The following is an 8,987-nucleotide window of genomic DNA, read 5'->3' as shown; positions in this document are numbered from 1 at the left end:
GCCAGGGTGTATTCTTCAGAGCAACGTGAGAGACTTCCAAAGTGCCTCGTAAGGGTCATTTACGTAAACCTAGCACGATGAGGAGGTGTTCACCCTCCCAAGGGCATCTGCTCATGTCCCTTCCTCAATCTCCTCTCCCAACTCCTCCTCCCACTTACCTTTCACCTCCACCACCGAGGCCTCCTCCTCCTCCTGCATCACCTGGTAAGTTTCCGAGATCTTCCCCACTCCCACCCACCCCCCCGAGAGCACCCTGTCCTGTACTGTGTGTGGCAGCAGCCGTGGGAATTCCACCATCTGCCGCTTGGCAAACGCCCTTACCTGTATGCCAGCGACCCCCCCCCCCCCCCATCTCTACTCCGCTCCAGGAACACCCTACTCACTCCCGGAGTCCCTCGCGCCCACACAAACCCCATTAGACTACTGTTGACCCGCCTAAAGAAGGCCTTCGGTATAAACACGGGGAGGCACTGGAACAGGAACAAAAACCTTGGGAGCACCGTCATTTTGACTGACTGCACCCTACCCGCCAAGGACAGCGGCAACGCATCCCACCTATTGAACTCCTCCTCCATTTGCTCCACCAGTCTTGTGAAATTAAGCCTATGCAGGGCCCCCCAGTTCCTGGCCACCTAGATCCCCAAATACCTGAAGCTCCTCTCCACCCTTTTTAGTGGGAGCTCGCCAATCCCCCTCTCCTCCCCCAGCTCTAAGTCCACCCAATGCGGGGCGTGGTCCGAAATGGCTATCGCCGAATACTTGGTATCCTCTACTCTCGCTATCAGCGCCCTGCTCAAAATAAAAATGTCGATTCGGGAATAAGCCTTATGGACATGTGAGAAGAATGAAAATTCCCTAGCCCCCGGCCTTGCAAATCTCCAAGGGTCCACCCCTCCCATCTGGTCCATAAATCCCCTCAGCACTCTAGCCGCCACCGGCTTCCTACCGTCCTAGACCTGGAGCAATCCAGTGCCGGATCCAGCACCGTGTTAAAGTCTCCCCCCATTATCAGGCCCCCCACTTCCAGGTCTGGGATCCGACCCAACGTGTGCCGCATAAAACCCGCATCGTCCCAGTTCGGGGCATACACATTGACCAGTACCACCCTCTCTCCCTGCAGTTTACCACTTACCATTACGTACCTACCGCCATTATCTGCCACAATGCTCGACGCCTCGAATGACACCTTCTTTCCCACCAAGATCGCCACCCTCGATTTTTGGCATCCAGCCCCGAATGAAACACCTGACCTACCCACCCTTTCCTCAGTCTTACCTGGTCTGGCACCTTCAGGTGTGTCTCCTGGAGCATAACCACATCCGCCTTCAGCCCCTTCAGGTGCGCGAACACGTGGGCCCGCTTGACCGGCCCATTCAGTCCCCTTACATTCCAGTTTATCAGCCGGATCAGGGGGCTACCTGCCCCCCTCCCCCTCTACCCGCCCATAACCCCTCCTCGGCCAGCCACGCGCCCGCACCCCACGCCCGGCCCGTTCCCACGGCGGCAGACCCCCGTCTCGACCCCTCCCCCACTCGCTCCAGCTCCCCCTTGACCATAGCAGCAGCAGCTCGACCCCCCCCCCCGCCGGCTAGGACCCATCCTAGCTGTTTTACTCCCCCATTGCAATTCCGCAAGTCAGCTGACTCCTGCTGACCCCGGCCACTCCCGCCTCTCCTTCGACTCCTCCCATTGTGTGGCACACCCTCCTCTTCTGTTCCCCATCCACAGGCTCCCCACTCACCCTTCCATCCTAAGCACGGGAAAGAACCCTCGCTTCCCCGCCCCCTCCAGTCTTCAGCGCGGGAAAAAGCCCGCGCTTTCCACCTACCCGGCCCCGCCACCTCTGACGAAGCTCCTTTTACAGGCCCAGTCCCCTCATCCCCGACTGGGGCCTCCCCCTCCCCCGTGGGGCCCCATCTCACCGCTGGCCATCCCCACCTGTTCCATTTGCTTACCCCCCTCCAAGAGCCCCCCCCCCGACCAATCCAACCAAAACAGTGCCCAACCCGCCCTAACCACCCTCACCGACCAGAAAGAGAAAAACACAAAGAAAAAGAAACCAAGAGCAAAGGACCCCCCCTCACAAAGTAACATATCAACCGCAGTCCCCAACGCCCATCCCGACCCTCAATCTGTGTCCAACTTCTCGGCCTGAACAAAGGCCCACGCCTCCCCCGGAGCCTCACAATAATGGTGCTGGTCCTTGTAGGTGACCCACAGTCGCGCCGGCTGCAACATGCCAAACTTCACCCCCTTCCTGTGCAGCACCGCCTTCGCTCGATTGTACCCGGCCCTCCTCTTCGCCACCTCCGCACTCCAGTCCTGGTATATCCGCGTTCTCCCACCTGCTGCTCCTCTCCTTCTTGGCCCACCTGAGCACACACTCCCGATCAGCGAACCGATGGAACCTCACCAGCACCGCCCGCGGAGGCCCGTTAGCCTTGGGCCTCCTCGCCAGCACTCTATGGGCCCCTTCCAGCTCCAGGGGCCCCTGGTAGGACCCCGCTCCCATCAGCGAGTTCAACATGGTGACCACATAGGCCCCCCACGTCTGGCCCCTCCAGCCCCTCCGGGAGGCCCAGAATCCGCAGATTCTTCCGCCTCGACCGATTCTCCATCTCCTCGAACCGCTCCTGCCATTTCTTGTAGAGCGCCTCGTGCGCCTCCACCTTTACTGCCAGGCCTAAGATTTCGTCCTCGTTGTCGGAGGTCTTTTGTCGGGCCTTGCGGATCGCCACCCCCTGGGCCGTCTGTGTCTCCAGCAGCTTATCAATAGAAGCCTTCATCGGCTCCAGCAGGTCCGCTTTAATCTCCCTGAGGCAGCGCTGGATACCCTCCTGTTGCTCCTGTGCCCACTGCATCCACGCTGCCTGGTCCCCACCCGCCGCCATTTTGTTCTTCTTCCCTCGCACCTTCTTCGGATACACCACCACCTTTTTGTCGCCCCGCTCCTAGTAGAAGCCATATACTATCGGGGAATTGTTGTAATCTCCCTCCCACACCGGGAGACGTCGAAAAAGTGCTGTTGGGAGCCCTGAAAAGAGCCCAAAAGTCCATTTTTGCGGGAGCTGCTGAATGTGCGACTTAGCTCCGCATAGCCGCAACAGGAAGTCGGCCTGATCCTCTATCTCAACACCATACCCCTGCACTCTCCCCATACACCTTGATGCCTTTAGAGTCCAGAAGACTATCTATCTCCTTCTTAAATATATTCAGCGACTTGGCCTCCACGGCCTTCTGTGCTAGAGAAATCCACAGGTTCACCACCCTTTGAGTGAAGAAGTTTCTCCTCACCTCAGTCCTAAATGGCCTACCCCGTATCCTTAGACCCCTTGTTATAGAGTAGACCCTTCAGCCAGAGGAAACATCATCTCTGCATCCATTTTCCATCATCATAGAATACCTACAGTGCAGGAGGCCATTTGGCCCATGGAGTCTGCACCGACCGTCTAAAAGAGCACCCTATCCTCAGCAACCCCGACACCACCCCCCCCCCCCCCCCCCCCCCATCCTAGCCCCATAAGTCCACCTAACCTGCACATCTTTGGACTCACTCAATCACTCAGTGACCAATAGCTTTTCCCTACACGACAAAGTGCATTACACTGAAATTCACTGTCATATTTGTGAGATCCACCTTGATCGTAGCAAATCACTGGAGCTTAGCAGCTATGTTATAAAGGCATAAGATGGTGGGAAAACTCAGCAGGCACTGAGAAACTAAACCTTGTGCGTTGCTCTCCCTGGAGGTAATGGTGCCAAATAATGGAGCCAGAAGAGTTCTTGTGTTTTGTCATCTCAGGAGGTTACTGTTGAAATATTCAACACGAGTTGGAACAAAAACCACACCCTTCTTTCAGTAAATGCCTTGGTTATTAACACTTGATTTTGAAGCACCCATCTGTGAGAAACAGTTTCATTGTGTTGCCTAAATGCTATTTGATGATGTCTGCCAGTCCCTCTCCTCAACGCAGCCAGCCCCATTGTCAAATGGAATGAGTGGGCTGCACCTTAATAAACTCCAGGGTGAGTGGACCTGAGGAGTTTGCATTAAAAACACAGGTGACGGGCAGCACGGTGGCCTAGTTGTTAGCACAGCTGCCTCACGGCGCTGAGGTCCCGGGTTCGAGCCCGGCTCTGGGCACTGTCCGTGTGGAGTTTGCACATTCTCCCCGTGTCTGCGTGGGTTTCGCCCCCACAACCCAAAAATGTGCAGAGTAGGTGGATTGGCCACGCTAAATTGCCCCTTAATTGGAAAAAATAATTGGGTACTCTAAATTTAAAAAAACACAGGTGAGGCTGGATCGGAAACCGATTTTTGCATCTTTTACGAGGCGCTAACTGTGTGATCCTACCCACTTAAAAAATGTATAATCCCCTCAGGGCAAGTGCTGTTCGAACAGAACGTTCACTGATCCACACGTACCCCGTTTCCTTGGTGAAACCTTCATTGTCAGATCCCAGTCTCCAGTGTGAGGTTTATTAACCCTGTGAAATGTGGGATTATCTCACAGGCAGTAAAATGTCAGGATACACAGGTTTTTGAAAAGGTGCTCCTACCTTAATGTTTTCCAAACCGGTTATCTGGAATTAATTATTTTTCTTTTAAAGGTACTGTCAGGACAATTGGTCTTATGTGGAGCTGCCGTGCAGTGAAAGCGTGCCGCCTTGTGGTCAGTGTACACATCTCGGAAAGCTGCTCATGTGGAGCCATAGAACCCAAACAGTACACTCATCGAATACAACAGACTCCTGCAGTTGCATCAAATTAACTTGAAATAGCACACTTTTGTGCATAGTCACGAGCAAATCTTCAGAATAAGCTTTACTTTTCTTGGTTATTTGGCGATACATTAGAATCATAGAATGCCGACAGTGCTGAAGGAGGCCATTCAGCCCATCGAGTCTGCACGGACCCTCTGAAGAGCACCCCACCTAGACCCACTCTCCTGCCCTATTCCCGTAACCCCACTGCACACTAAGGGGCATTTTTAGGATGGCCAATCCACCTAACCTGCACATCTTTGGACAGTGGTAGAAAACCAGATCACCCAGAGGAATCCCACGCAGACACGGGGAGAACGTACAAACTCCACACAGTCACCCAAGGCTGGGATCGAACCCGGGTCCCTGCACTGTGAGGCAGCAGTGCTAACCACTGTGAGGCAGCAGTGCTAACCACTGTGCCACCCTGCCACATTAAAAACCAACAGAAGGCAAGTCAGCTAGGAGACACAAATGAATAAGAAAAGTAAAATTGGGATGACAAATTATTTATTTATTTATGTTTCTTTTTAAAAAAATTTAGAGTATCCAATTCATTTTTCCAATTAAGGGGCAATTTAGCATGTTCAATCCACCTAGCCTGCAGATCTTTTGGATTGTGGGGGCGAAACCCACGCAAACACGGGGAGAATGTGCAAACTCCACACGGACAGTGACCCAGAGCCAGGAGCGAACCTGGAACCTCGGCGCCGTGAGGCTGTAGTGCTAACCACTGTACCACCGTGCTGCCCTGGGATGACATATTATTAACCAGAAACGTAAGGTCTGAATTTAATCTCACTACCAAACTGCTAAATTAATTTAGTCCAGTTTTCTGACCTGGATTTCAAGCAGTTGATGAGGTCTGTACCATGCTTGTTTACTAGATGCTGAGTTGTTTTTTTAAGTGTTAGGTGAAACTCAATGAGCCCCACATTTACCCAACCTATTTAAACAATCACTGTCACATCTTTGAATGTGAGTCTTAGCAATTTAAACATCGAGTGGTTTAAAAGAATTAAGATCAACTTGACATTCCTTTGATTTAAGAATGTTCAAGCACTCTGTGTGATTGACATTACTGGCGGCTGTGATGATGCAACTTCTGACCAACATTATGAGACTTGAGATACCTTGTGCAGCTGGAGCGGAACCATACTGGGTCAATAATGGTACTAGTTAATCTGGCGATTAACAAGCCAATCCTGAAAATAATTGAGGTCAGTACACAGCTAGTTGATCACTGTCTGTAATGGAGAAAGGATCTTCGATTTATAAAGGGCTTTGCACGTCGTTTGGACTTCCAGCCAATTAATTACTATTGGAGCACAACATGGCAAGCACCTTGCATAAAGTCAGGCCTACAAACAGCAATGTGTTAGTGTAAAAGCTGCGGATGCTGGAATCTGAAACAAAAACAGAAAATGCTGGACAATCTCAGCAGCTCTGACAGCATCTGTGGAGATAGAACAGAGCTAATGGTTCGAGTCTGGAGGACTCTAGGTCAAAGCTTTGTCAAAGAGTCATCCAGACTCTACACATTAGCTCCCTTCTCTCTCCATTGATGCTGTCAGACCTGCTGAGATTTCCCGGTATTTTCTGTTTTTGTTTCAGATTCCAGCATTCGCAGTCATTTGCTTTTATCAGGTGAACCAGCCTGTTCTTGACAACTTGGATTTGTGGGGTCCATCAATTGGATACAATTTGAATCTGAATTGGCTTTTGGAGCAAGCAAGGAGATGGATCGAGTGCCTGTCCTGTCCATTCTGCTCATCGGCTTTGTAACTCTGAGAAAGGAATACATTTTTCAAATAAGGTAGCACTCTTGCTTATGTCACAGCTCTGCAGGTCCAAATCCCATTCCAGAGACTAATACTTTAATGCTGCATTTTCAGAGGTGCAATCTTTCAGTTGAGATATTAAACCACCGTTGATGGACGTAAAAAGAAATCCTCTTGATATTGTTTCAAAGAAGAACTGTATTGACTACAGTAGATAATCTGGTCATTATCACGACTACAGTAGATAATCTGGTCATTATCACTGCATTGATTGTGGAACCTTGGTTGTGCGCAGAATTGGCTGCCACATTCCCAACATTGCAACACTGACTCTGCTTCATACCTCTTCATTCACCTGAGGAAGGAGCAGCCCTCCGAAAGCTAGTGATATCGTAACAAATCTGTTGGACTTTAACCTGGTGTTGTAAGACTTCTTACTATGCTTCAGGAAGTACTGGACAAAAGACAAATACTGAGGATGGTAGAAACACCCCGGGGCAGGCAGCATCTTAGAGAGACAAATAGTTGATATTTCAGGTGAACGATCATTGGTCAGAGTTGAAAGAAGTTAGCAACTTCAAGCAAGTACTGAGGCAGTGGGAAGGTGGAGGGGAGAAGGAGAAATTGAAAGGTCTTTGATAGAGTGGTGGGGGGGGGGGGGGGAATGCAGGAGCGATTAGCAAAACAAAAAAGATTAGTCGCTTGGCAGTACAGGAGCTGGATATTCTGAAAAGAGAGACATGCCGTTGAAGCTTTCTGCTATATATACACACAGAGTTTGTATATACATACTCTGCACCTCCTGCTGCCTGGGGAAAGCGGGCAGCATAATCAAAGACCCCTCTCACCCAGGTTATTCTCTCTTCCATCGGGCAGGAGATACAAATCGAGAGCGCACACTAACAGATTCAAAAACAGCTTCTTCCCCGCTGTTACCAGACTCCTAAACGACCCTCTTATGGACTGACCTGAATTCTTCACACATCTTCTCTGCTGAGTAGTCCTGTATGCTTCACCCGATGCCGGTGTCTATGTATTTACATTGTATATTTTATGTTTGCCCGTTGTATTTTCTTTTCATGTACGGAATGATCTATCTGAGCTGTAACAATACTTTACACTGTAAGCGTGACAATAAACAAATCTAGGTGGTGCAGTGGGTTAGCCCTGCTGCCTCACGACACCGAGGACCCAGGTTCAATCCTGCCTCTGGGTCACTGTCTGTGTGGAGTTTGCACATTCTCCCGTGTCTGCATGGGTTTCGCCCCCACAACCCAAAAGATGGGCAGGTTAGGTGGATTGGCTACGCTAAATTGCCCCTTAATTGGAAAAAATGAATTGGGTACTCTAAATTTTTTTTTTTTAAACAAATCCAAATTTCAGCACAACTTTTAAATTTGATATCGCTTCTCGGCCTTTTAGCTAAGGCCAAGCGTCAGATCGAGCCCAAGATGAGGTGCAATGCCTTTTCTTATCACCTTGGATCTTGTGTGTCTCTATTGTGGAGACCATCAATTGGCTTGAATTTTAGTTGCTTTTTGGAGCGGGCGATAAAATGGATTAAGCGATTTCCCTTTTCTCTTTGCGCACTGGCTTTGTAACTTTAAGGATGGGATAATAAAAAACATTTTAAAAAAATGTTTAGACTTGGTTTTTTCCCCCAAATAATAGAAGTGGCATTTTTCTTGGTCCTGGGGGAACGATGCAAACCAGTGTCTAGAACCTGGACGGTATGGATTTTTCTGTGTGTGGATAAAAAGCTGGGTAACTGTAGCAACGGTCAATGAACACAATCAGATGATAACATCCTGAGTGCATTAACTGACGAAACTGCAATGAGAGCCACACCCCGTAAAGTGAATGGTTGGTCAACAACCGCACCTCATCTCGGAGCCATTCATATTTACATAACAAGTTCAGCCTTGTTAACTGTTCAGCATCTTTTAATATTCAAAGAGCGGGAGCTGGAAAATGTATCAACGCTTCAACTTGTATCAACCCCCCCCACCGCCCGCTTAAATGTAGCTCCTTACATTAAATGTGAAGATTTTGATTTGAGTCACTTTGATGTAAGACTGACTGGCGTCTTACTCGACATGCAGATCAGAGGCGGAAATGTGTGTAGATTCCTCCTCTCCTCAAACAAACCCAGATGAAACGCACGGTGGAGATGTTTCATCTCGCTCCCAGGCAGAATGCAATATTTATGCCGCCGAGCACTGCAGTTTCCGAGAGCTCAAAGTGCTGAGTTTGGTGCAATAAATGCGAGCAAATCGCATCTCTCCCACAGAGCATAGGAAGGAATGTGTTTAAAGAAAAATACACACAGCGGTTCCTTGATTCCCAGCCAGGCTGCACCCCAACAGTTGTGGAAAAGGCTCCCCCCCACCCCCCCCGCAGTCTCTCTTTATCGGCATACAGTAATTGTGTAACATACAGTAA

This window comes from Scyliorhinus torazame, chromosome 12, assembly GCF_047496885.1.
Source record: "Scyliorhinus torazame isolate Kashiwa2021f chromosome 12, sScyTor2.1, whole genome shotgun sequence".
Classification (NCBI taxonomy): Eukaryota; Metazoa; Chordata; class Chondrichthyes; order Carcharhiniformes; family Scyliorhinidae; genus Scyliorhinus; species Scyliorhinus torazame.
Note: the sequence above shows the minus strand (reverse complement) of the source record.